The 24,893-nt window shown below is 46.8% G+C and overlaps 1 protein-coding gene across 5 annotated transcripts in view; it reads right to left on the reverse strand.

Annotated features, from left to right (window-relative positions):
• TICAM1 (TIR domain containing adaptor molecule 1) overlaps positions 1-24,893 on the reverse strand; it is a 115,082-nt gene that overhangs the window by 22,950 nt on the left and 67,239 nt on the right. The gene's annotated exons all lie outside the window — the stretch shown is intronic.

Below are 24,893 nucleotides of genomic sequence, written 5' to 3' on the forward strand. Positions count from 1 at the left end.
TATATATATATATATATATATTTTTTTTTTTTTTTGCGCACTCATAACTATCAAGCTGTCATCCACAGGGTGCTTCCTCTAAGGTATTTAAGTCCAATTAAGGGCACTCACCAAATTTAAGCAAAGTGAAAAAAATGTTATTACATCACCATTTTCATTAGCCTGGTCTCTGGAGCAGAAAGGCTGTCAACAGCTGTAGTGTCTTGAGAAAGGCCATACGTGGCCAAAACGTCGACCCCAGAATTGTTTCTGTGACTGAACAAATGGAAATGGTGACGTAATAAATTTTTTTTCACTTTGCTGAAATTTGGTGAGTTGGTGGTGAGCGGCCCAGTGGGTGCTGCTGCCAGATGGTGTAAATGCCCTGTGGTCAAGGCAACACTGGCACACAGGTAGCTCTGGCTCTGCACTAATGTGTCATGGATTTCACACCCAGATGCCCCAGCATTAGCTGCAGTGACCAATTAAACCCATGCAAACTCATGGGCAAACTGCTGTTTGGACGCCCAAAAGTATGACTTTAGATGGATTTCTTCTCACTTTACAATGCTGCAAAAAAAAAAAAATCTGCATTAAGTAATGGGTATCCGTGCCAAACAGCAGAAACAATTAAAAAGGTCCCTTAAATTTAAACTAGAGGTGTGGCTGCTAGAAAAAACAAATTCCTCCTTTTCTTCCCTACTTTTTAGAGAAAAGTAAATTTCCATTGTGCTGACCACAATCCGCAATCACATAAATTTGTACATAAAAAGAATAAACCAATTGTCACAAACATTTAGCAGCAGTGTCTTTATGTTACAGACAACAACATAATGCATAAAAGGGAAGACATAGAAGTATTTCTGGATCCGAGCCTATACCCTTCCTCAGGGGCGGATTGGTCATTACCTTCACCGGGAAGTTTCCCGGGAGGCCGACAGCAGTGAGGCCGACATCATACACTCAAACTAATATTGCAACACCCAGAGTCAGTCCCGGCCGTCCTGTCTCCCCCGCATAAAGCCCTGCCACCCAATCCTATTGAACCCCCCTAAAATGTGGAACGTGCATGCGCAAGTTCAATACGGGGAGGGTGGGCGGAGCCTGACTCCCGGACATGCACATCAGGCTCAGGGCAGCCAGGAAACAGGGGCCAGGCTCCTACCTCATACCTGGCTGGAGCCGCCGCGGGAGAGGACAGCACCCAGCGGGGGGCGTGGCATTAGCCTGCTGCCGCTGAGCTGGGAGACCCAGCCGCAGCTGCCACGATCTCCCCGTAGGGTGAAAGACCCGGCCACATCTGTGCGGAGCCCGGCGCTACCGCTGCATGCTGTGCCTGTAGGATGGATGACCATGCCGCTGCGCTGACAAGCTGTGACTGAGTGGTAGAATTACCAAGTGTGAGTGGTGCGCTGAATGCGGGAGAGCAGGGGGGGGGGGGGCTGTATCAAAGCAGTGTGAGACTGTGAGTAGAGGCGGGGGGTGGGGATCTCCCACGGGGACCATCTCCCACAATTCTTATTCTTATTTAGTTTCCCATTGTTCCTCCTTTCTCCCACTATTCCTCCTCTCCTCTCTCCCTGTTCCTCCTCTCTCCCACTATTCCTACTTTCCCACTATTCCTCCTCTTCCCTCTCCCACTGTTCCTCCTCTCTCTCACTATTCCTCCTCTCCCACTATTCCTCCTCTTTCCCACTATTCCTCCTCTCCCCTCTCCCACTGTTCCTCCGCTTTCCCTCTATTCCTCCTCTCCCACTGTTCCTCCTCTCCTCTCTCCCTGTTCCTCCTCTCTCTCACTATTCCTCCTCTCCCACTATTCCTCCTCTTTCCCACTATTCCTCCTCTCCCCTCTCCCACTGTTCCTCCGCTTTCCCTCTATTCCTCCTCTCCCACTGTTCCTCCTCTCCTCTCTCCCTGTTCCTCCTCTCTCCCACTATTCCTCCTCTCCTCTCTCCCACTATTCCTCCTCTTTCCCACTATTCCTCCTCTCCCCTCTCCCACTGTTCCTCCTCTCCTCTCTCCCACTGTTCCTCCTCTCCTCTCTCCCATTATTCCTCCTGGGTGCCGGATGGGTCCCGACAGTCGGGATCCCGACAGGCATTCACCCGACTTTGGGATACCGACTGTCAAAACACCGACAGCCGGGTTCTCGACGGCCGTCGGCTATTTTCCCTCGTGGGGGTCCACGACCCCCATAGAGGGAGAATAGAATAGGTGGCTCGCATGCCCGCAGCCTGGCGAGCGCAGCGAGCCCGCAAGGGGCTTGGTTGCGCTCACCATGCTGTCTGGGTTCGGCCAGTCGGGATAATTACTGTCGGGATACCGAATGTCGGACCCCTATACCACACCCTTCCTCCTCTCCCACTATTCCTCTTCTCTTCCTGTTCCTCCTCTCCTCTCTTCCACTGTTCCTCCTCTATCCCACTGTTCCTCCTCTCCTCTCCCCCACTATTCCTCCTCTCCCCCACTATTCCTCCTCTCTCCCACTATTCCTCCTCTCCTCTCTCAAACTGTTCCTCCTCTCTCCCACTGTTCCTCCTCTCTCCCACTATTCCTCCTCTCTCCCACTATTCCTCCTCTCCTCTCTCCCACTGTTCCTCCTCTCCTCTCTCCCACTGTTCCTCCTCTCCTCTCTTCCACTGTTCCTCCTCTCCTCTCTTCCACTGTTCCTCGTCTATCCCACTGTTCTTCCTCTATCCCACTGTTCCTCCTCTCCTCTCTCCCACTATTCCTCCTCTCCTCTCTCCCACTATTCCTCCTCTCTCCCACTATTCCTCCTCTCCTCTCTCCCACTGTTTCTCCTCTTTCCCACTATTACTCCTGTCTCCCAATATTCCACCTTCTCTCCCACCTTTGTGATAATTTCGTGGCTACATCCATACATACATTCAGCAGGCAGAACCTGGGCTGAAAGAAGATGTGGGCTACAGGCAGGGGCTGGGCACTGCGTTCTGCAGATTTTGGCAACTGAGCTGAGTGGAGAGACAGCGAAAATATCCCATTCCTGCACAAGCTCTAATGTAAATGTAATGTACAGTAGCATTTAGAGGGATGCGGTGTAGTGATGTATTGCAGCATATTGTGGTGATGTTGTGTAGTTATGTATTGCGGCGTATTGTGGTGATGTTATGTAGCAGATTTTTTTGCAGGGAGGGAGGAAGCAGAATTTGGTCGGGGGCGGTGCCCAACTCCCCTTCCTGACTGAGCAGCGGCAGCGCTGTCCGCTCCACCTCCGTCCTCCCTGACCAGCGGCAGCGCTGCCTTTTCCCCATTCTCCCTCACTAACCATCTCCAGAGCTGCCCCTTTCCCCTTCAGCCTCACTGACCAGCGGCAGCGCTGCCCGCTCCACACACAGATCAAAGGCGGACATCTCTCCCCCTTCAGCGACAGCCCCATCTTACCTCTCCCCCTCCCGGTGAATAACATTTTGTGACCTCGTCCTGCGGGCAGAGACGGCCCTAGGCATATGCAAATGCATAGAGCAAGTGGAAAAGCTCAGGGGAATGCCTTCCAAGCCTAGGGGGCCAGCTTTGCTGACAGCAGACATCAGCGGGAGTAGGACTACGTCTGGCTGTCAGAGGCAGATGCTGCAGGACAGGCTTGAAGGGATTGTGTGGGAGCCTATCCAGTCTGTGAGGGGAGTGGCTAAGGGAGGCGGCCCTGCCTGTCTGGAAGAGGCAGCAGTCTGTCCAATAAGTTTACTATACACTGTGCCGGTATACACCCCCCACCCGCTGTTGTAAATTCTCCGGCGTCCCCCCCTTAATCCTGTGTTCACCCATAACCTGGTGACTGTCTGACGTAATTATGCTGCCTTCTCGAGGACAGCATGAGGAGCATGATCTGAATGACAGCTGCTGGTACCCTCCCTATCAATGAGACAGCTGATGCACACTGGCAGCAACATGCATCAAAAGACAGGCACTGGGGTAATATTTACAAATATTCCGTTCTAATTACATTTCTACCCCTCAAACCTCTCACTCTCTCACCCTCTATCCTTCCATCACACCCACTATCTCTCTCCCCTCCCCATCTCTATATCAGCCACTCTGTATTTCTCTCCCCCTCTCTCTTCCTCTCCATCCCTCCTCCTCTCTCTCACCCTCCCTCCTCCTCAATTTCTCTCCCTATCTCCCTCCTCTCTCCTACAGTCTGCTCTCCCTCTCCCTTTGCTTAAAACTCTGTATATGGGTAAATTAAATTACATATTTTAAATCTGACATTTTTCACTTTTTCCTTTATTTTAAAATACTTATCTATTAATTACATTTATTTATCACTGGTTTACCATCCCCGCCCTATGGTGTATAGCTCTGCTGCCTATATTATATATGTGAAATAGGTGCAGTACTGTTCAACGGAATGTGTATAATGTGTATTGCTGTGTGGTTAATTTGAATAAGGAGCAATACTGTGTGGTGTAATGAAAGTAACAGACACTATTGTGTGGTGTAACATCCATAACAGGCACTACTGTGTGGCTTAACATGAATAAAGGACTCTTCTGCATGATGGAATGTGAATACGGGGACTATTGTTTGGTTTGATGTAAATAGGGTGGCACTGCTTTATGGCGTAATTTGAATTTGGGGAGCAGGACCTGTAATGGCAGCTCTGTAATGGCTCCCGGCAAAGGATCATTGTCGGTCTGATCTCTGATCAATTCCTGCAGCCTCCATGTGTACTGGTTTCCCAGCAGCACAGATATATCAGGATTAAGTGATGTATTATTCAATACAGGGGTGCATGTGATGGGTCAGTGACATGATTGTAGAAGGAGTAGGGAGCCACAGACAGAGAGTTCTCTATGGGCCTATTTATCATAAATCGCTTGTTTGCTGGGAATGATCCTACTGCTCTCCCCTTCCTGACATATCAGCGTCAACGCAGGCAGCGATTGCCAACCTCCCTCTAGCTTTTTTTGTGGGTTATTTATGGTGCCCATACATGGTACATTTTGTACCTTGAGAGGCGATCCACGTTCCTGTGCATCACATGGTACAAAATATATGAGCAGCATGTACTTTTTGAACTAGATGCAATGCGATCTAAATCAAAACGCATGGTGCGCATCGCACTGTGTGTGGGCACCCTTAGTTTGATTTGGCTCCTACACTTTCATCCTGGCTCCTAGATTTAAACAAAGATGGTCAAGCCCTGGTATAGGCAGCACTATTACTGTTGGCAACTGGTGTGGGTGTTACACAGTGCTACTACTGTCAAGAACTGGGGTGGGCATTATGTATAAGCAGAGCTAATACTGTCAAGAACTGGGGTGGGCACTACGTGTAAGCAGCGCTACTACTGTCAAGAACTGGGGTGGGCATTATGTATAAGCAGCACTACTACTGTCAAGAACTGGTTTGGGCATTAAGTATAAGCAGCGCTATTACTGTCAAGAAAAGGTACAGATATAGCCCCTGTCATCTTTGCTCGGGGCCTGCCAGAGCCTCCCTTCTGGCGAGCGCAGGCGGACAGGGTTTACATTGAACTGAGATGCGCGTGTCCTTCGGCGGCGGGGCAGTGGCATCCTGCCTGTCTCCACTTCAGGGAGATGGGCAGGGTTGGCAGGGGTCAGGGCGGCGAGGGGGACCGGCGGCGGGGACCCGTGGGAGCTCCTTTGCCATGGAGCATGCAAGCATCTTGTGCACATGCGCCCCTTGGTGGGAGCTGGTGGCTAGCGGGGGCTGGAAAAAATTCGCCAGCCCCTGCCTGGATGAGCCAGGCTCCATCTGTATAAGCAACGCTATTACTGTCAAGAACTGGGATGGGCATTATGTATAAGCAGCGCTATCATTGTCAATAACTGGTGTGGGCATTACGTATAATCAGCACTACTACTGTGGCCAACAGTGGGCATTATGTGTTAGCGGCGCCACTACTGTAGACATTATGGGGGACATTTACCAAAATGGATTCGTAGAAAAAAGGTGTATTCGTAGGCAGAAATACACCTTTTTTTTACGAAATCCCAAAAATACAACAATTCGTAGTCCTAAAGATGTAACATTCGTATTTACAAATACGAATGTCTACACCATCGATAGGATATGACAGAAATCACCATTCAAAAGAATGGTGGTTTCTGATTTACTAAGCAGCCGTACTGACAATACGGCTGCTTAGTGGTGTGAAACACCCACGCAAATACGACAGGAAAATAGAACACCATTTTCCTGTTCTATTTGCGTTTTAGCCTGCACGGATCAGTCAGATCCGTGCAGGCTGCAGTGTAAAAAAATAGAAAAGTAAATAAATTAAAAAAAAAAACGGCGTGGGGTCCCCCCCACAACCATAACCAGCACCAGGCTGAAGGAGCCGGGGCCGGTAATTAAAAATCAGGGAACCCGACAAATAGGGGCTCCCCGATTTTTAACAACCAGCCCCAGGCTCCAGGTCCGGGGCTGGTTCCCAAAATACAGGGGACAAAATGACGGGGTCCCCCGTATTTCAAGAACCAGTCCCAGGCACAACCAGCCGGCAGGGTAATGCCACAGCCGGGGGGAGACTTTTTATACAAGTCCCCCCGGCCAAAGCATTAACCCTACCGACCAGTCAGCCTGGCCAGGGGCCCTGGGGGAGTGGGGACCCCCCCAATAAAGGGGTCCCCCCCCTCCAGGACTTACCTGACCAGGCTGAAGCCTGGTGCTGTCCTCGATGCCCCTGGGCGGTGGGCATCGAGCTGATAAATGGTGTAAAAAAATAGATAAAACTATTGTTTTTTACTGTGGCACTACAAGTGCCAGCAAGCCTCCCCAGCAAGCTGGGACTTGGAGAACCACAAGTCCCAGCCTGCTGGGCATTAAAGGGCCCGCTGGCACTTGTAGTTCTACAGTTAAAAAAATAGTGCACAAAACACACTGATACACTTTTAAAATAAAACTTTATTACATACAAAGCCCACACATACTAATACTTACCTATCTTCTTTCCGTAGGTAGCCCTGATGTCCTGTGTCGGCGTCTTCTGGTCCTGTGTCGTCTTCTTCCTCCATGTCGACCGTCGCTGTCGCCGTCCGGATCCGACGAAATCCATTTGGGAAGCTGTGGAAGGAAACCATACTCACCTGTCCCAGCGCGACGTAGTCCAGGTAAGTGTCTTGGCAAAAAAACAAAACGAACACCCCGAATCCAGACCGGACTGAGAGACGCACAGTGTTTGTTTACATCGTGCGGCTCCGCCTCCCGAATGCCGCTATTGGCCGCCTTGCGGCCTAGCGGCTCCTGATTGGCCGCTAGGCCGCAAGGCGGCCAATAGCGGCATTCGGGAGGCGGAGCCGCACGATGTACACACAGTACCGTGCGTCTCCGTGTCCGGCTGGTTTCGGGTGTTCGTTTTGTTTTTTTGCCAAGACACTTACCTGGACTACGTCGCGCTGGGACAGGTGAGTATGGTTTCCTTCCACAGCTTCCCAAATGGATTTCGTCGGATCCGGACGGCGACAGCGACGGTCGACATGGAGGAAGAAGACGACACAGGACCAGAAGACGCCGACACAGGACATCAGGGCTACCTACGGAAAGAAGATAGGTAAGTATTAGTATGTGTGGGCTTTGTATGTAATAAAGTTTTATTTTAAAAGTGTATCAGTGTGTTTTGTGCACTATTTTTTTAACTGTAGAACTACAAGTGCCAGCGGGCCCTTTAATGCCCAGCAGGCTGGGACTTGTGGTTCTCCAAGTCCCAGCTTGCTGGGGAGGCTTGCTGGCACTTGTAGTGCCACAGTAAAAAACAATAGTTTAACCTTATTTTTACACCATTTATCAGCTCGATGCCCACCGCCCAGGGACATCGAGGACAGTACCAGGCTTCAGCCTGGTCAGGTAAGTCCTGGAGGGGGGGGACCCCTTTATTGGGGGGGTCCCCACTCCCCCAGGGCCCCTGGCCAGGCTGACTGGTCGGTAGGGTTAATGCTTTGGCCGGGGGGACTTGTATAAAAAGTCTCCCCCCGGCTGTGGCATTACCCTGCCGGCTGGTTGTGCCTGGGACTGGTTCTTGAAATACGGGGGACCCCTAGTCATTTTGTCCCCCGTATTTTGGGAACCAGCCCCGGACCTGGGGCTGGTTGTTAAAAATCGGGGAGCCCCTATTTGTCGGGTTCCCTGATTTTTAATTACCGGCTCCAGGCTCTGTCTTATTTATTTATTTATTTTTCTATTTTTTTTTTTTACACACTGCAGCCTGCACGGATCTGACTGATCCGTGCAGACTGCTAGAAATAATTCGTATTAGCAGCCGTATATACGGCCGCTAATACGAATTGTTACACCATCGGAGGGTTACAAAGCAGTCGTATCTGACTGCTTTGTAAATCCCCCTCCGGAACACGAGTTTGCATACGACTTAAACAGTCGTATGCAACCGTAGGGAAAATACGAATACGAAAAACTAGGTTTTTCATATTGGTAAATTTCCCCCTATGTGTGGGTAAGGGTTCTAATATATATACATTAAGCAGCGCTACTACTGTGGACATTTTGTGTAAGGGGCACTACTGGGGCATTGTGTAAGGGGCACTGCCAGTGGCATATGTGTATAAGCAGGAGTACTTGGTGCATTAAGCATAGCATAACGTGTGGCATAATGTGTGCTGCATATTCTGTAAGGGGAAATACGGTGTGTGTGTGTGGTATAATGTGTAACAGGCATTACTGATAGGCAAAATGAGTAAGGGGCATTATGGTGTTATTGGTACTGTTATGTGGCCACACCCCTTCCCCGCAAAGCCACATCCTAACTTTGAATATGGTAGTGGTAGTGGGGTCACCAATTCCCTTCCTGGCACAGGGACACCAAAATGGCTAGTTACAGCAGTGATGCTGAGTAATGTGAATATTTAATGTCCACAGCCATCCCCGTGTATCAACAGCACAGTGCCCCGCTGCTCGATGCGCCCCCTCCTCCTCACGCCCAATGTCCTCCTCTCTCCTCACTGCCCCGCCTCCTCTTGCCACACCTACTGCATCCCTTACACTAAATATAAGTCCCTAGCTGTCTCCGTATATCATCGGTAGCGACGCACAGAGTGCCCCTCTCTAAGTCTCCATACAGAAAATACAGTGACTCTCTGAGTCAGTCCCCAGTTGTACCCGTGTATTAGAGGTAGCGGCGCACAGTGCCCCGCTGCTGGATGAGGCCCCTCCTGTCTCCACACTGCTGGCCACTGCCATGCCTCCACCTTCCCATAGAGTAAATATAAGTCCCTGGCCGTCCCTGTGTATCAGCGGCAGTGCCACACACACTCTTGATTTGTTGCTGCCCACACGAGGCCACTTCCAGATATTTTCCACGGCCACTTTTAGTCCCCAATCCGCCCCTGCCCTTCCTAGTCCCAACTAAGGAAGCACATCATGTACTGCAAGTGATATTGGGGGGTCCTGAACACACATTCGTGTTTCATACCACATGGTGTTCTTGAAACACTTCCATATTTGTTACTTCATAGGATCTGACAGGGTCTCTATGTAGCTTTCCCACGCTTCGAAAAATTTCTCTGTGAATTTTTCTTTTTGTAATGAGGCCTCCAGCCACTCCATTCTAAAAATGTGGGATAATTTATCCAAAAACATTGAAAACGGGGGGGCTGTGGGTTGTATCCATAATTGGAGGATGCATTTTTTTGCAGCAGCGGATACTATTATTAGTAAATTTTTATTGAAAGCTTTTTGCAATAATACAATATATAAACAATAGGAGGGAGGGTAGACAGAAGGAAAAAGGGGGAAATTGGTAATAAGCAGTCATACAGTAATTTACAGTGAGAGATATGCTGAATCGGGTATGGATTGTATGGTCGACCTAAAGATGGTCGACAGTCATTAGGGCGACACCTCTAGGTCGACATGGCACAAGGTCAACAGTAGGGCGGAGTGAAAAAATTGAAATTGAGATATTCAAGATCGGCTAGTGTGGAAAAGTTGTGACTTGACCTGAATAAGAAATGTACAAAAGCGTTTTGATCTGAGTCAACATCTTCTGTTCTGGCAAGAGACCTAAAGTGAAAATAATGAAACCTATGAAGATGCTCTAGTTAAAACTATGTCAGGGTGTCTTAGAGTGGTTCATTAATATACTTTAGCCTAAAAGAGCGGATCGGTGTAAATGTGCAGTTTTTCATATTCTGTTTGCAGTTTGTATGTTTTCCCTGGATCTGTACTCCGGGTTTTGTGGATCCAGCTTCCTTAGTTTCTTGCATTCCCTGCTGCTTGGGTGTGGCTGCATGCAAGGCGATTTAGTGAGGTTCTCAGCATGCAGTCACTGCCGGTTATAGCTTACTGATAGCTTCGTGTATTCCCTCTATGGTTGTGCTCCAGAGTCTTCCCGGTCCCAGCACCTTGTGTACAGCGTCCTGTGTGCCAGCTTCGTTTGTGCCTCAGTACCTGCAGTGTCCTTGCCAGAACCTGCTGCCAGCCCTCGTTTCCAGAGTGTTCCCGGTCCCAGCACCTTGTATCCAGCGTCCTGTGTGCCAGCTTTATTTGTGCCTCAGTCTGCGTGTACCTGGTCCTTGGTCACCTCAGTCCGCAGTACCTGCTTAATCCAGCCTGCATTGTCCTAGCCTGAACCTGCTGTCAGCATTAGTTGCAGATAAGTCATGGGTGCACCCTGCCAGTTACCCTTGTGCTTTGCAGTATTGTATTCATTATATTCCATCGTTGAGCATTGTTGTCATTTATATTTTGTTATATTCCATCATTGTGCATTGTTGCCATTGCATTTGTATTTACTACATTACACCATTTGGGCATTGTTGCAATCCCTGTAGGGGTCTCAGTCCTGCATGTCAGGTGTAGTTAGAGGTCCAAAAAGGAAGAAAAAGGGGATGGTAGCAGGGCTCAAATATAAAATTGGCAAATTGGATGATCTTTACACAAAATACTTTACTGAGATAAAAACAATAACATGGACAAATGTATACATAATAATTAGTTAGAGGTCCTTTTTCTGATGGTCTGCCTCCACAGATACGTTGTCCTGAACATAAAACCTGCCTGTAGCGGAGTGGGGCGGACATAATTCGCCCTTCAGCCGAGACAGGTACAGGAGAAGACTAGCTCCGCACGTATCTCGTGGACGTCAGGCTGGGGCAACAGAGTCAGGGAGCAGGTCTTCTGACCACCTACAGAACCGTAACAGTACGAGCTTGTCCTAGTGCCAAGTGACTGACTTTGGCATGAGAAATAATCCCTGATAATTGACCCATTTTCATGGTCACAATTGTGAATATTGTGTGTTTTCTCCTTAACCCCTTCACGACATTTGACGTATATATACGTCATGGCCGGGAAGTACTTCCCGACACATGACGTATATATACGTCATGACTTCAAACTGTCACTGCGTCTAGAGACGCAGTGACAGAGGGACGATGTCTGCTGTCCCTGACAGCAGACATGTCCCTGCATGCCCAGGGGGGGCTGCGATGCCGCCCCCCCGTCGGCGATCGCTGTGATTGGCTGTTCAGTGTGAACAGCCATTCACAGCGTTTTCTGTGTCACCGGCGAATAACGTTCGCCGGTGACACGCGATCGGAGGTGATTGGTGCTGTAAAGTACAGCACCAATCACCGCGGGGTGTAAGGGTGACACTGGTGTCACCCCACCTCACCCCGCCCGCCCCCAAAGGCCGTGATTGGTTCGTCGGGCCGACGGACCAATCACAGCCATGGAGGGGGGTTTAATCTAACGGTGACTGCACTGCAGACGCCATTCCGGTCTGGAATAGCGTGCAGTGCGGTCACCGTGCCCAGCTGCCGCCATATACTGACCAGAACCTTGCTCAATACTTACCTGATCACTGCTTGGGATCTTGCTTCATATTGTGACATCCTGTGCTGTGTTGTGCTGTGTTGTGCTGCTGCAGTGTCATCGAGTTAGAGAGAGAGAGATAGAGAGGCCTAGTGACAGAGAGTGCTATATTTTGTGCTGCTGCAGTGTAATAGAGTTATAGATAGAGAGATAGAGAGAGATAGAGAGAGAGAGATAGAGAGATAGTGAGAGATTGTGCTATATATTTTTTATATAACTGACTGCTGCCACCCCTTTTGTGCTGATCAGTATAAATTAACTGATCAGCAACTTTTTGGGGGCGCAGGTTTTTTTATATATATATATATATATATACCTGTCAGTGCTGCTGCTGCAGTGTCATAGTGATAGATAGCGAGAGATAGAGAGATAGAGAGAGATAGTGACAGATAGTGATAGAGACTGCTATATTTTGTGTCTGCTGCCTCCCTTTTGTGCACCCCCAGCAACTTTTTGGGGGTGCAGGGGTTATTTTTCATATATATAACTGTCAGTGCTGCTGCTGCAGTGTCATAGAGTGATAGAGAGTGCTAAATTTTGTGTCTGCTGCCCCCGCCTTTTGTGCTGATCACTATATCTGAGGTGATCAGCAACTTTTTGGGGGTGCAGAGGTTTTTTTTTTTTTATATATACCTGTCAGTTGCTGCCAGTTGCACTGTCAGTTGCACCAAAGGTTGTGCACCTGCTGCCCCTCACTGGTAATCAGTGTCGCATCACTGATCACCTTTTTTTTTTTGTGGGTGCTGTGGGGTCTTTTTTTAATTTTTTTTTTACACACACTGTGATTTTGTGGGTGTCCTGTGGCCACTGTGCGCTGATCAGTGACGTACATCACTGATCAGCTTTTTCGGCACAGGGTTGATCTATTTTTTTTTTTTTGATCAAATTCCTGTTGCCTTTGAGCGCTGTTCAGTGACGGACGTTACTGACCAACATCTGTGCTCAATTTTTGGCGCAGGACCTTTTTTTTTTTTTTTTAACCCCTTCAATTTTTTTTTTTTTTAACCCCTTCAATTTTTTTTTTTTTGTATAAAGTATTTTTTTTTTTCTGCACTACATACACACTACACACTACATACCCCCCGGGTTGAAATAAAGTTTGTACCCCCCCCTACACTATACACGTGTTGAAACATTTCACTACCAGTAACACAAAAATAAAAATGGCATCCCAAATGTCATCCCAAATGTCATCCCAAAGGTCATCCCAGTCATCCAGAAGAATGTATTCAGTGGAGGAGGCATATGCCATGCTTGCCTCTGACTCTGACACAGCCAGTGAGGCAAGCGGGGAATTTGAAGGATTCGTCTTAAGCTCCTCTTCCTCCTCTGGTGATGAGGGACCCCCTCAAAGACGCCCCCGTAGATCAGCTGAGACCCCCCCCCCCAATAATTGATCTCGTATGGACCCCACCACCAGACAATTTTGAGCCCCAAGTTCCTGAGTTTTTGGCCATGCCAGGAATCCAATTTGATTCCACAGGTCTCAGAGAAATTGACTTTTTCAAATTATTTTTCTCTGATGATTTTATAAATTTAATGGTGGACCAAACTAATTTATATGCCCAGCAGTTTATTGCTCAAAACCCCACGTCATCATTTGCTAGGTGGACCCCTGTAGATGCAGTAGAGATGATGACGTTTTGGGGTCTGGTGTTTCATATGGGCATAGTAAAAAAGCCACAAATTAGGCAATATTGGAGTACAGATGTTCTGTACAGCACCCCATTTTACCGTATGGCCATGCCCCGGGCTCGATTTGAGACGATCCATAAATTTATACATTACACCGATAATGCACAGTGCCCACCCAGAGATGATCCCACCTTTGACCGGCTATTCAAAGTCAGGCCGGTCATTGATCATTTCAGTGCCAAATTTGCAGAGCTATACATCCCTGATAAATGTATTAGTATCGACGAGTCCCTTATACATTTTAAAGGAAGGGTTAAATTCCGCCAGTACCTTCCCAGTAAGAGGGCAAGGTATGGCATAAAAATGTATAAGCTGTGTGAAAGCAGCTCAGGGTACACCCACAAGTTTAGGGTAAATGAAGGGAAGGATTCAAGAATTGAACCGCCAGAATGCCCCCCCTCCCTCGTAGGTGTTAGTGGAAAAATTGTCTGGGATTTAATGCACCCCTTCCTGGATAAGGGTTATCACCTCTATGTGGATAACTTTTACACCAGCATCCCCCTGTTTAAGGCCCTTGGTTCAAGAGGTACAGCAGCTTGCGGTACTGTGCGCAAGAACCAAAGAGGCCTCCCCAAAACGCACATTGCCCAAGTACTAAGAAGGGGTGAAAGCAGGGGAATATGCACCGAAAATATGTTGTTGGTCAAATATAAGGACAAGAGGGATGTCCTTATACTGACAACAATTCATGGAGACAGTACCACCTCCATCCCTGTACGAGGTACCAGTACCCACACCTCAAAACCAAATTGTAACCTTGATTACAATAAGTACATGGGCGGAGTGGATCTTTCAGATCAGGTACTGAAGCCGTACAGTGCCCTGCGGAAAACAAATATCTGGTACAAGAAGCTGGCCGTGTATATCATCCAGATGGCACTGTATAACGCTTACGTGCTATTCCGTTCTACCGGCCAGAGGGGGACATTTATGCACTTTCAAGAGGAAGTCATAAAGGGCCTAATATTTGGGAATCAGCAGGCAGAGGGCCCCAGTACTTCTAGTACTGGCCCCCGTATTGTACCAGGGCAGCATTTTCCCAACGAAATCCCCTCCACTGCAAGAAAGGGCAGGACACAAAAAAGGTGCAAAGTTTGCTATAAAAAGGGAATAAGAAAGGATACTATTTTCCACTGTGAAACTTGCCCCGACAAACCCGGCCTATGTATAAAGGAGTGTTTCAAAATATACCACACATCTATGGATTATTAGGTTCATCATTTCACCGTGCTTCGGGGGTCTTGCTAATGCCACATAGCACCCACCATTCATTCCACCAGAATCTGAGCTGCAAAATCCAAAAATCACTCCTTCCCTTCTGAGTCCTGCCATGCACCCAACTGGTATTTTTTGGTCACATGTGAGGCATTGCCGTACTCGGGAGAAATTGGGGCACAGACTTTGGGGTGCTTTGTCTCCTTCATTCCTTGTGAAAATGAAAAATTTTGAGCCAGTAGTGCATTTTTGTGTAAAAAAATGTAATTTTTCATTTGCACTGCCCAGTTGTATCAAAATTGGTGAAACCCCTGGGGGTTTGAAATGTACACTATACCCCTAGATGAATTCCCTGAGGGGTGTAGTTTGCAAAATGGGGTCACTTGTGGGGGGGGTTCCACTGTATTGGTAATGCAACATAGCACCCACCATTCATTCCACCAAAATCTGTGCTCCAAAATCCAAAAATCACTCCTTCCCTTCTGAGTCCTGCCATGCACCCAACTGGTATTTTTTGGTCACATGTGAGGCATTGCCGTACTCTGGAGAAATGGGGGCACAGATTTTGGGGTGCTTTGTCTCCTTTATTCCTTGTGAAAATGAAAAATTTTGAGCCAGAAGTACATTTTTGTGTCAAAAAATGTAATTTTTCATTTGCACTGCCCAGTTGTATCAAAATTGGTGAAACCCCTGGGGGTTTGAAATGTACACTATACCCCTAGATGAATTCCCTGAGGGGTGTAGTTTGCAAAATGGGGTCACTTGTGGGGGGGTTCCACTGTATTGGTAATGCAACATAGCACCCACCATTCATTCCACCAAAATCTGTGCTCCAAAATCCAAAAATCACTCCTTCCCTTCTGAGTCCTGCCATGCACCCAACTGGTATTTTTTGGTCACATGTGAGGCATTGCCGTACTCTGGAGAAATGGGGGCACAGATTTTGGGGTGCTTTGTCTCCTTCATTCCTTGTGAAAATGAAAAATTTTGAGCCAGAAGTACATTTTTGTGTAAAAAAATGTAATTTTTCATTTGCACTGCCCAGTTGTATCAAAATTGGTGAAACCCCTGGGGGTTTGAAATGTACACTATACCCCTAGATGAATTCCCTGAGGGGTGTAGTTTGCAAAATGGGGTCACTTGTGGGGGGGTTCCACTGTATTGGTAATGCAACATAGCACCCACCATTCATTCCACCAAAATCTGTGCTGCAAAATCCAAAAATCACTCCTTCCCTTCTGAGTCCTGCCATGCGCCCAACTGGTATTTTTTGGTCACATGTGAGGCATTGCCGTACTCGGGAGAAATTGGGGCACAGACTTTGGGGTGCTTTGTCTCCTTCATTCCTTGTGAAAATGAAAAATTTTGAGCCAGAAGTGCATGTTTGTGTAAAAAAATGTAATTTTTCATTTTCACAGCCCAGTTGTACCACAATTGGTGAAACCCCTGGGGGTTTGAAATGTACACTATACCCCTAGATGAATTCCCTGAGGGGTGTACTTTGCAAAATGGGGTGACTTGTGGGGGGGTTCCACTGTATTGGTGCTGTGGGAGTCTTGCTAATGCAACATAGCACCCACCATTCATTCCACCAAAATCTGTGCTGCAAAATCCAAAAATCACTCCTTCCCTTCTGAGTCCTGCCATGCGCCCAACTGGTATTTTTTGGTCACATGTGAGGCATTGCCGTACTCGGGAGAAATTGGGGCACAGACTTTGGGGTGCTTTGTCTCCTTCATTCCTTGTGAAAATGAAAAATTTTGAGCCAGAAGTGCATGTTTGTGTAAAAAAATGTAATTTTTCATTTTCACAGCCCAGTTGTACCACAATTGGTGAAACCCCTGGGGGTTTGAAATGTACACTATACCCCTAGATGAATTCCCTGAGGGGTGTACTTTGCAAAATGGGGTGACTTGTGGGGGGGTTCCACTGTATTGGTGCTTTGGGAGTCTTGCTAATGCAACATAGCACCCACCATTCATTCCACCAAAATCTGTGCTGCAAAATCCAAAAATCACTCCTTCCCTTCTGAGTCCTGCCATGCGCCCAACTGGTATTTTTTGGTCACATGTGAGGCATTGCCGTACTCGGGAGAAATTGGGGCACAGACTTTGGGGTGCTTTGTCTCCTTCATTCCTTGTGAAAATGAAAAATTTTGAGCCAGAACTGCATTTTTGTGTAAAAAAATGTAATTTTTCATTTTCACTGCCCAGTTGTATCAAAATTGGTGAAACCCCTGGGGGTTTGAAATGTACACTATACCCCTAGATGAATTCCCTGAGGGGTGTAGATTGCAAAATGGGGTGACTTGTGGGGGAGGTTCCTAACTTTTAGCACTTATGGTGCCTAGAAACCTACATGGTGCCTAAAAAAAAATCTCATAAAAAGGAGGCTCCAAAATCAAGTAGGTGCTCCTTCTATTATGAAGCCTGTGGTTTGGTCAACGTGCACACTAGGGCCACATATAGGATATTTTTGAAAACAAAAGAATTGGGGGAATCAATTTTTAGTCACATTTCTCTAGTAAAATCTACTGTATTCGTTAGAAAAATGTATTAAAATTGAAACTCTGCAAAAAAAAAGAAATTTTGAAATTTCACCTACACTTTGTTTTAATTTCTGTGAAACACCTAAAGGGTTAACAAACTTCCAAAATGCTGTTTTGAATACTGTGAGGGGTGCAGTTTTTGAAATGGCATCATTTATGGGGGTGTCTCACATACAAGTCCCTCAAAGTCACATCAGAACTGAACTGGTCCCTAAAAAAATCAGTGTTTGAAATTTTCTTGAAAATTTGAGAATTTGCTATTCATATTGTAAGCCTCCTAGTGTCCAAAAAAATTAAAAGGAAGTTGAAATAATGATGGAAACATAAAGTAGACATATGGTCTATGTTAGTTATTAACTATTTTGAATGGTATGATTATTTGTCTCACAAGCAGAAAATGTAACATTTTGCAAATTGCTAAATTTTCCATTTTTTCACGATATTTTGGTATTTTTCACAAAAAAACACAGACTGTATCGACCCAAATTTACCACTAACTTGAAGTACAATGTGTCACGAGAAAACAATCTCAAAATCACTGGGATAAGTAAAAGCAAAAAAAAGTTATCCCCACTTAAGTGAGACATGTCAGATTTGAAAAAAAGGGCTCTGTCATGAAGGCACAAACTGGCTCTGTCATGAAGGGGTTAAAGTGTTTTTTTTTTTGTTTTTTTTGGAGAGGATGCTCTGTAATTGAAGTGACAAAGAATAAAAACTTGGGGCAAAAAATCAGGGTAAATCCCTTTTGTTTCTCCTTAATAGAATAAAGGTTGAACTCGATGGACGCAAGTCTTTATTCAGCCTTACCTACTATATATGTAATAATGCACACCTGTGTCTTCTAATGTCCAACAAACTCTTTACTGAATGCTCCAGTACGTTCAGTAATCAATGCATTACACTCTGTTCTTTAGGTGCGGTATTTAAAACACTTCTGTTTATTGTCTTTACTTGTGGCAGTTTATTTGAAACATGAATTGGTCTGAAAAACAGTTTTGCATCCCCTATGCTGGGAATATGATTGGGCTGCATTACAGCAAACAATTATGCAAAAGATAAGCCAATATATTAACAGTTAAATATGTTAAAAAGTACATTATGCTGTATGTGCAACATCTTTGAAACCTGTTATTATGGAATCAATTGATTTTATTTTTCTAAACATTAGATGTATTTGTTTATTAGATCATAATACACTGTAATGAATTTAACTGTTAATAAATTGGCTAATCTTTTGCATAATTATATGCTCTAATGCAGCCCAATCATGTTCCCAGCATAGGGGAAGCAAAACTGTTTTTCTGTCAATAAACAGAATTGATATGTAAAATGATACATTAGACAGTTTACACTGTTACAGACTGCAACAGTTATGTACACAGGATTGTCTATCTTTGGATTTAGGCTGCTCTCTTTGCAGTGCATATACAATTACCTCCTCATTGAGATTGAATTAGCAAGATCTGACAACCAGAAGGGGTGTACACATGGAGTGATTTTTGCTTATGAGCGACTTTAAGCAATTTTGACTAAGCTATTTGACTAAATGCACCAGCGATTTTGACTAAGCGGTTTTGACTATACTAGAATTAACATACTTGGTTGGTATTCATTGCAGATCGCCTAGTGCAGGACAGGCCAACCTGTGGCTCGCCAGATGTTGTGAAACTACAAATCTCAGCATGCCTTGCCACAGTTTTTACACACCCTTATAGCAAAAATGTGGCAAGGCATGATGGGATTTGTAGTTTGACAACATTTGGAGAGCCACAGGTTGGCCAGGCCTGTGAATAGATCTCCCTCAGCAGTGAATATCAGTAATTTTGACTAGACAGCCAGCGATCTAGTCAAAATATTCTTGCTTGGCAACTCTTTTTTTTTTTTACTAAGCTCTTTGCTAACCTTCTAAGCAATTAATGTAGTCAAAATCACTTAGAAGGATCGCTCCGTGTGTACACCCCTAGACACTGTAATTAATAAGAGAAAACATACCGCACTCACAGTGCTCCAAAAAATGCTAAATAGTATGTTTTTTTTTTTTTAATTTATAGATTTCAAAAACAGTGCAGACTTTTTATTTTTTATACTTGACTTGATTGGCATTACTATCACAAAACATTAAGGTTGCGAAATTTTTTTATCAGCTTTTAGCCCTGTACACATGCATCGATTTTGCATGGAAGCAAAATCGAATAGAATCCTAAACGAAATCGAATGTTTTTTGTGTAACTTTTGGTCTACATTCAATTCGATGCGTGCTCCCGTTTTCACAAAATCGAACAGAAAAATCTACTGTGCAGCCAAGGAAATATCAAATTCGTTCTAGTAAATCGAATGTGTACAATGTACCATGAATTTTTATCGATTTCGATATCGAATGCAAAAGTACAGATCTAATGCCAAATCGAATGGAAAGATCTAATAGAAAATCGAATCTAACATCGAATCAAAAGCAAATTGATGTGTGTGTACAGGGATATTGTTAGGGAAAAGGTAATGAGGCTTTTCTGTGAACTGTTTTATCACTGCCTTTTGGCCCTTATTCAGACCGGATTGCAGTACAAATTTGTTCTCAAAATGGGCAAAACCATGCTGCACTGCAGATGGGGCAGATGTAACATGTGCAGTTACATTTGGGTGGGGTGTGTTGAAACTGAAATCTAAATTGCAGTGTAAAAATAATGCAGCCAGTATTTACCCTGCACAGAAACCAAATAACTCACCCAAATCTGACTCTCTGCACATGTTACATCTGCCCCACCTGCAGTGCAGCATGGTTTTGTCTATTTTGAGAACAAATTTGTACTGCGATCAGGTCTGAATAAGGGCCAAAAGGGAGTGTTATATATCACACAGTGTCACTGAATTTTCATTTAGGGTATTTGTGCTTCTTCTATTATAAATACATTCAGGAGAAAACACAATATTCACAATTGTGACCATGAAAATGGGTCAATTATCAGGGATTTTTTCTCCCGCCAGTCAGTCACTTTGCACTAGGACAAGCTCGTACTCTCTTTTACTATGCTAAAGTATATTAATGAACCACTCTAAGGCATCCTGACATAATTTTAACTAGATCGAAGCTTTTTCATAGATTTCAATTATTTTCACCTAAAAAGCAAAATTTTAGGTCTCTTGCCAGAACAGAAGATGTTGACTCAGATGGTGACCATATCTCCGGCAATTATGGCTGAAATCTCCCCATGTGTATGGGACTTTAGGGGTGGATAGGCTTACCAGGGGCCCATGTTTCAGTGAAGGATAGCGCATTACTTTCTAATATTCTAGACAAGAAATCCATGTGATATGTGTCTTAAACAGCAGCAGTCAGCTGCCGCAGAGGGAACTGTTTGGGATGTCCAATGATGGGCTATTTTGCATTTCATTGCATTAATAATATGCCAGATTAGTTTCATAGTGGGTTTTGCTATTTTAGGAACATTCCAAGGTAATAAAAAGAAAGAAGGGGGAAATGGAAAGTCAACCATTGTAATTTGTAATATCAACATCTGGATGGCTTTCCAGATCAAAACTATTTTGGGACAATTTCAAAAGATATGGAGCAGGGTACCTCTAACTTTATTCAATTTTCTCTGTGTCTAATAGAGGAGGTGGAGGATACTAGGTTCTGCCTTATCTGTCCCCAATTGTATTTGTAGATCCATTTCCCAGGAGGTCTCATGTGAAGCCGATGGGGGTGAGATATGTTTATGCATGAGGCGATAAGTCGTGGAGATGAGGCCCTTAGAGGAGGAGCGAAAGGAGCATAATGATTCTGTTGTGTATTTCACCAGAGTTACAGGAGTGCAGTGTTGTGAAGTGAAAACTGTGGCATTGCAGGCATTGAAAAATGTACTGAGAGGGGACCCTCTATCTATCGTGCAATTCAGTCAAAGTCAGAAATATATAAATGTATGTAAAGAGAAAATATCAGTGATAAAGAGTAACCCTTTAGAGAGCCAGTGTTTAATGTTTTGCTTGTCTCTACCCAGGGGCGCCGAGAGGGGGGGGGGGAGCAGGTACAGTTTACCCGGGCCTGAACCTGCCAGGGTGGCCCAGGTATGGACACACAGGGTTTTTTTTGGTGGCGAGTGCGCCGGAGTCAGCTTTTCATTGGCGGCATTTGGAGTGCGGATGTGGGTGAACGTGGGCCGGCGTGGGGGCAGCAGCATTACAGAGGTCCTTCCGCTCTCCAACTCCAGGGCCTGCTGAGAGCCACCACGTGACTTGGGGGCAACTTGGCTCGGCGACAGGAGGATACTTAGGGTAGGTAGGAGTTGGGTCAGAGAGGCCACCTCTGCAGAGTCCAGCCCACCCCGCTCCCCACATTCCCATCCCAGCCGCCAGCAGCAGGTGCTAGTGCCATGTCCCCAGCCCAACAATCCCAGACCTGGTTCCCCACCCATGTCAAGGTCACTGTGTTCCAAGTTGGAAGGTGGTTGGCTGGTTGCTCTGTGTATGCTGCCTCCCTGCATGCTGCTGGGGCTGAGATCCAATTCTGGAAGTCAGCATGTAACCCCTGGCAGAGCATGTACTGTAACTCCATGACAACGAGCGCTTTAACCCCTGGCAAAGCATGTAACTAATGGCAGAGCATGTAAATCCATGGCAACAAGCATGTTAACCCCTGGCAGAGCATGTAACCTATGGCAGAGCATGTAAATCCATGGCAACAAGCATGTTAACCCCTGGCAGAGCATGTTAATCCTATGGCAAAGAGCATGTTAACCCAGGCATGTCCAAACTATGGCCCTCCAGCTGTTGTGAAACTTCAAATCCCATCATGCTTTGCCACAGTTTTGCTTCTAGGGAATGCTAAAACTATGGCAAGGCATGCTGGGATGTGTAGTTTCATAACAGCTGGAGGGACATAGTTTGGACATGCTGGTGTTAACCCCTGGCAGAGCATGTTAACCCAGAGCAGAGCATGTTAACCCAGAGCAGAGCATGTTAAATTCGAGCAGAGCATTTAATCCCATAGCAAAGAGCACGTTAACCCCTGGCAGAGCATGTTAACCCATGGCAACGAGCATGAAGCCCATAGCAATGAGTATTTAGATAAGTGGAACTTACAGTATGTGGCATAATATGTGTGGTATTATATCTAATAGACATTACAGTGTGTGACTATAATGCTCATTGCATATTATGTGTGAGGAATAATGTGTAATGCGCATTATGGCATATGGTAAAATATGTATTAGGTATTACGGTGTATGGCATAATGTGTACTGGCCACTACGATGTGTGGCACGTGTAATGAGCATCATGGCATGTGGTATAATATGTAATGGGTGTGTGACATGTGTAATAGGCATTACGGTGTAAATTTTTGTCCATGTATCCACCTTGAAAGCAGTGGCTTAACAAGAGTCTGTAGAGTGTGTGGGGAGCTCCATCCGTGGGGGCCCCAGGAAGTTGACGTACCAGGGCCCAGGATTTCTCTTGGCGGCCCAGTCTCTACTCCCGGGAAATGCTCTGCTCCTGAACTTCCCTCTTAATGTATGATTGTCATCACCTATCAGTGACGTGCGGTGAGGTTAGTGGTTGGTGAGGCACTGGCTTGGTGGAGCCAGCGCCAACAGACTCTGTGTCTGGGTTCTGCGACAGGCAGGTGTGGGAGCTGCCGCCTGCATAAGCAGCAGAGACTGGCAGAGCAGCTCTTGCCTGTCAGTTCAGAAGCAACCAGGACCCAGCGCTCCCCACAGAGCCCATTAGTGCTGGCTCCACCAAGCCAGCAATAGATTGCACTTAATAGCCAATGTATCAAAATTAGGCCCCATGGTGTCCCAGATATGCTACCCTATAGGGTCTCCCAGCACAGCACATACCCTGAGCCAGCCCCGCCAAGTCTACTACTGCCTACAGGCAGAACATGAACAATGCCCTGACACACTGACCTGTGTCCGGCTTCCGGGGCTGATGACCAGAGACGCAGTGTGGGGACCGTGTGCAGAGGAGACACGGCGCATCAGTGTGGAGACAATCGCCAGTGTGGGGACACGTGATGTGGTGCGGATCCCGGCAATGCAGTGCAGAGACCTGGTGGTAGCCTGGCCCCCAGATACCCAGGTCCTGTACCCTGTAATGCAGCCATGCCTACCAGATGCCCAGGTCCTGTACCCTGTAATGCATCCATGCCCCCCGGATGCCCATGTCCTGCACCCTGTAATGCAGCCATGCCTACCGGATGCCCAGGTCCTGCACCCTGTAATGCAGCCATGCCTAACGGATGCCCAGGTCCTGCACGCTGTAATGCAGCCATGCCTAACGGATGCCCAGGTCCTGCACGCTGTAATGCAGCCATACTCCCTGGTGCCTGATCAATGCAGCGATGCCTAACGGATGCCCAGGTCCTGCACGCTGTAATGCAGCGATGCCCGGATGCTCAGGTCATGCACCCTGTAATGAAGCCATGCCCCCAGGATACCCAGGTCCTGCACCCTGTAATGCCAGATCCTGTGCTCTGTAATACAGCCATGCCCCCAGGACACCCAGGCCCTGTACATTGTAATGCAGCCATGTCCCCAGGATGCCCAGGTCCTGCACCCTGTGATGCTGCCATGCCCCCCGGTCGGATGCCCAGCTCCTGCACCCTGTAATGCAGCCATGCCCCCACTCACCTGGCACAGCATGTCCTGCACATGGGCAGCGCACAGCTCGTACCCGGACTCGTCCATGTGCCCCAGCACCTGGTAGAAGGTGTCCATGATCTCCCGGTCCCGGGCGGAGTCGCAGCAGCCGAACTCCTTGTACTGCACGCAGAAGGTCAGCTCCTGCGGGGGTCGGAACGGGGGCTTGAAGTCCAGACACTGCGGGTGCGGGAGCACGGAGCCGGGCAGGGAACAGAGCAGCAGCGGCGTGAGCAGGAGCCCAGCAGCCCAGGTCCCCATCCTGAGAGTCCGCTCTGCAATTAGTGTTAACAACGTTAAAGATCCAAAGCAGGGGGCGGGCGGGGGCGGGCAGCGGGCGGGACCGAGCGCGGGGCTGTAAAAAAAAGCTGTTGAAACGGCACCTGTAGAGGTGCCTCAGTGACAGCCAGGGACGTGCTTTCTGCCTATATGAAAGCACGCCCCTGTCACTGAGGCAGATGTGATTGGACAATCACATCTGCCTCAGTGACAGGGGCGTACTTTCAGATAGGCAAAAAGCACGTCCCTGTCACTGAGGCACCTCTACAGGTGCCGTTTTGACAGCTTTTTTTAATGGGCTTTTACAGCCCGGCGCTCGGTCCCACCCGCTGCCCGCCCCCTGCTTTGGATCCTTAACGTTGTCAGCGGGAGGCACCGCTCTTGGTGCCTCCTAAGCAGTATAAAAAAAAAAAGGGGGGAGGTAAAAATGTTAATAATAATAAAAGCATACACTTATGACACATAATATGTGTCATAAGTATTTGTTTTGTATTATTTTGATCATTATTACAGGGGAGGCTCTGCCTCCCCTGACTGCACGTCCCTGTCACCTATGGTGAAGCACCTTTCTTATCAATTAACCTGTTCAACAAAGGTGATGGCAATCATAAATTGAGAAAAGGGTACTTATGTATTATCTGGGCGCCTGATTTTGGAATCGAATCGCATGCGATTTTCAATTTTAAAGAGCTGATTTTTAATTGTATACTCACCCATGGGTGCTTAGTATGTGA

The sequence above is a fragment of the Crinia signifera genome, chromosome 1, assembly GCF_055691185.1.
Source record: "Crinia signifera chromosome 1, ASM5569118v1, whole genome shotgun sequence".
NCBI classification, from domain to species: domain Eukaryota; kingdom Metazoa; phylum Chordata; class Amphibia; order Anura; family Myobatrachidae; genus Crinia; species Crinia signifera.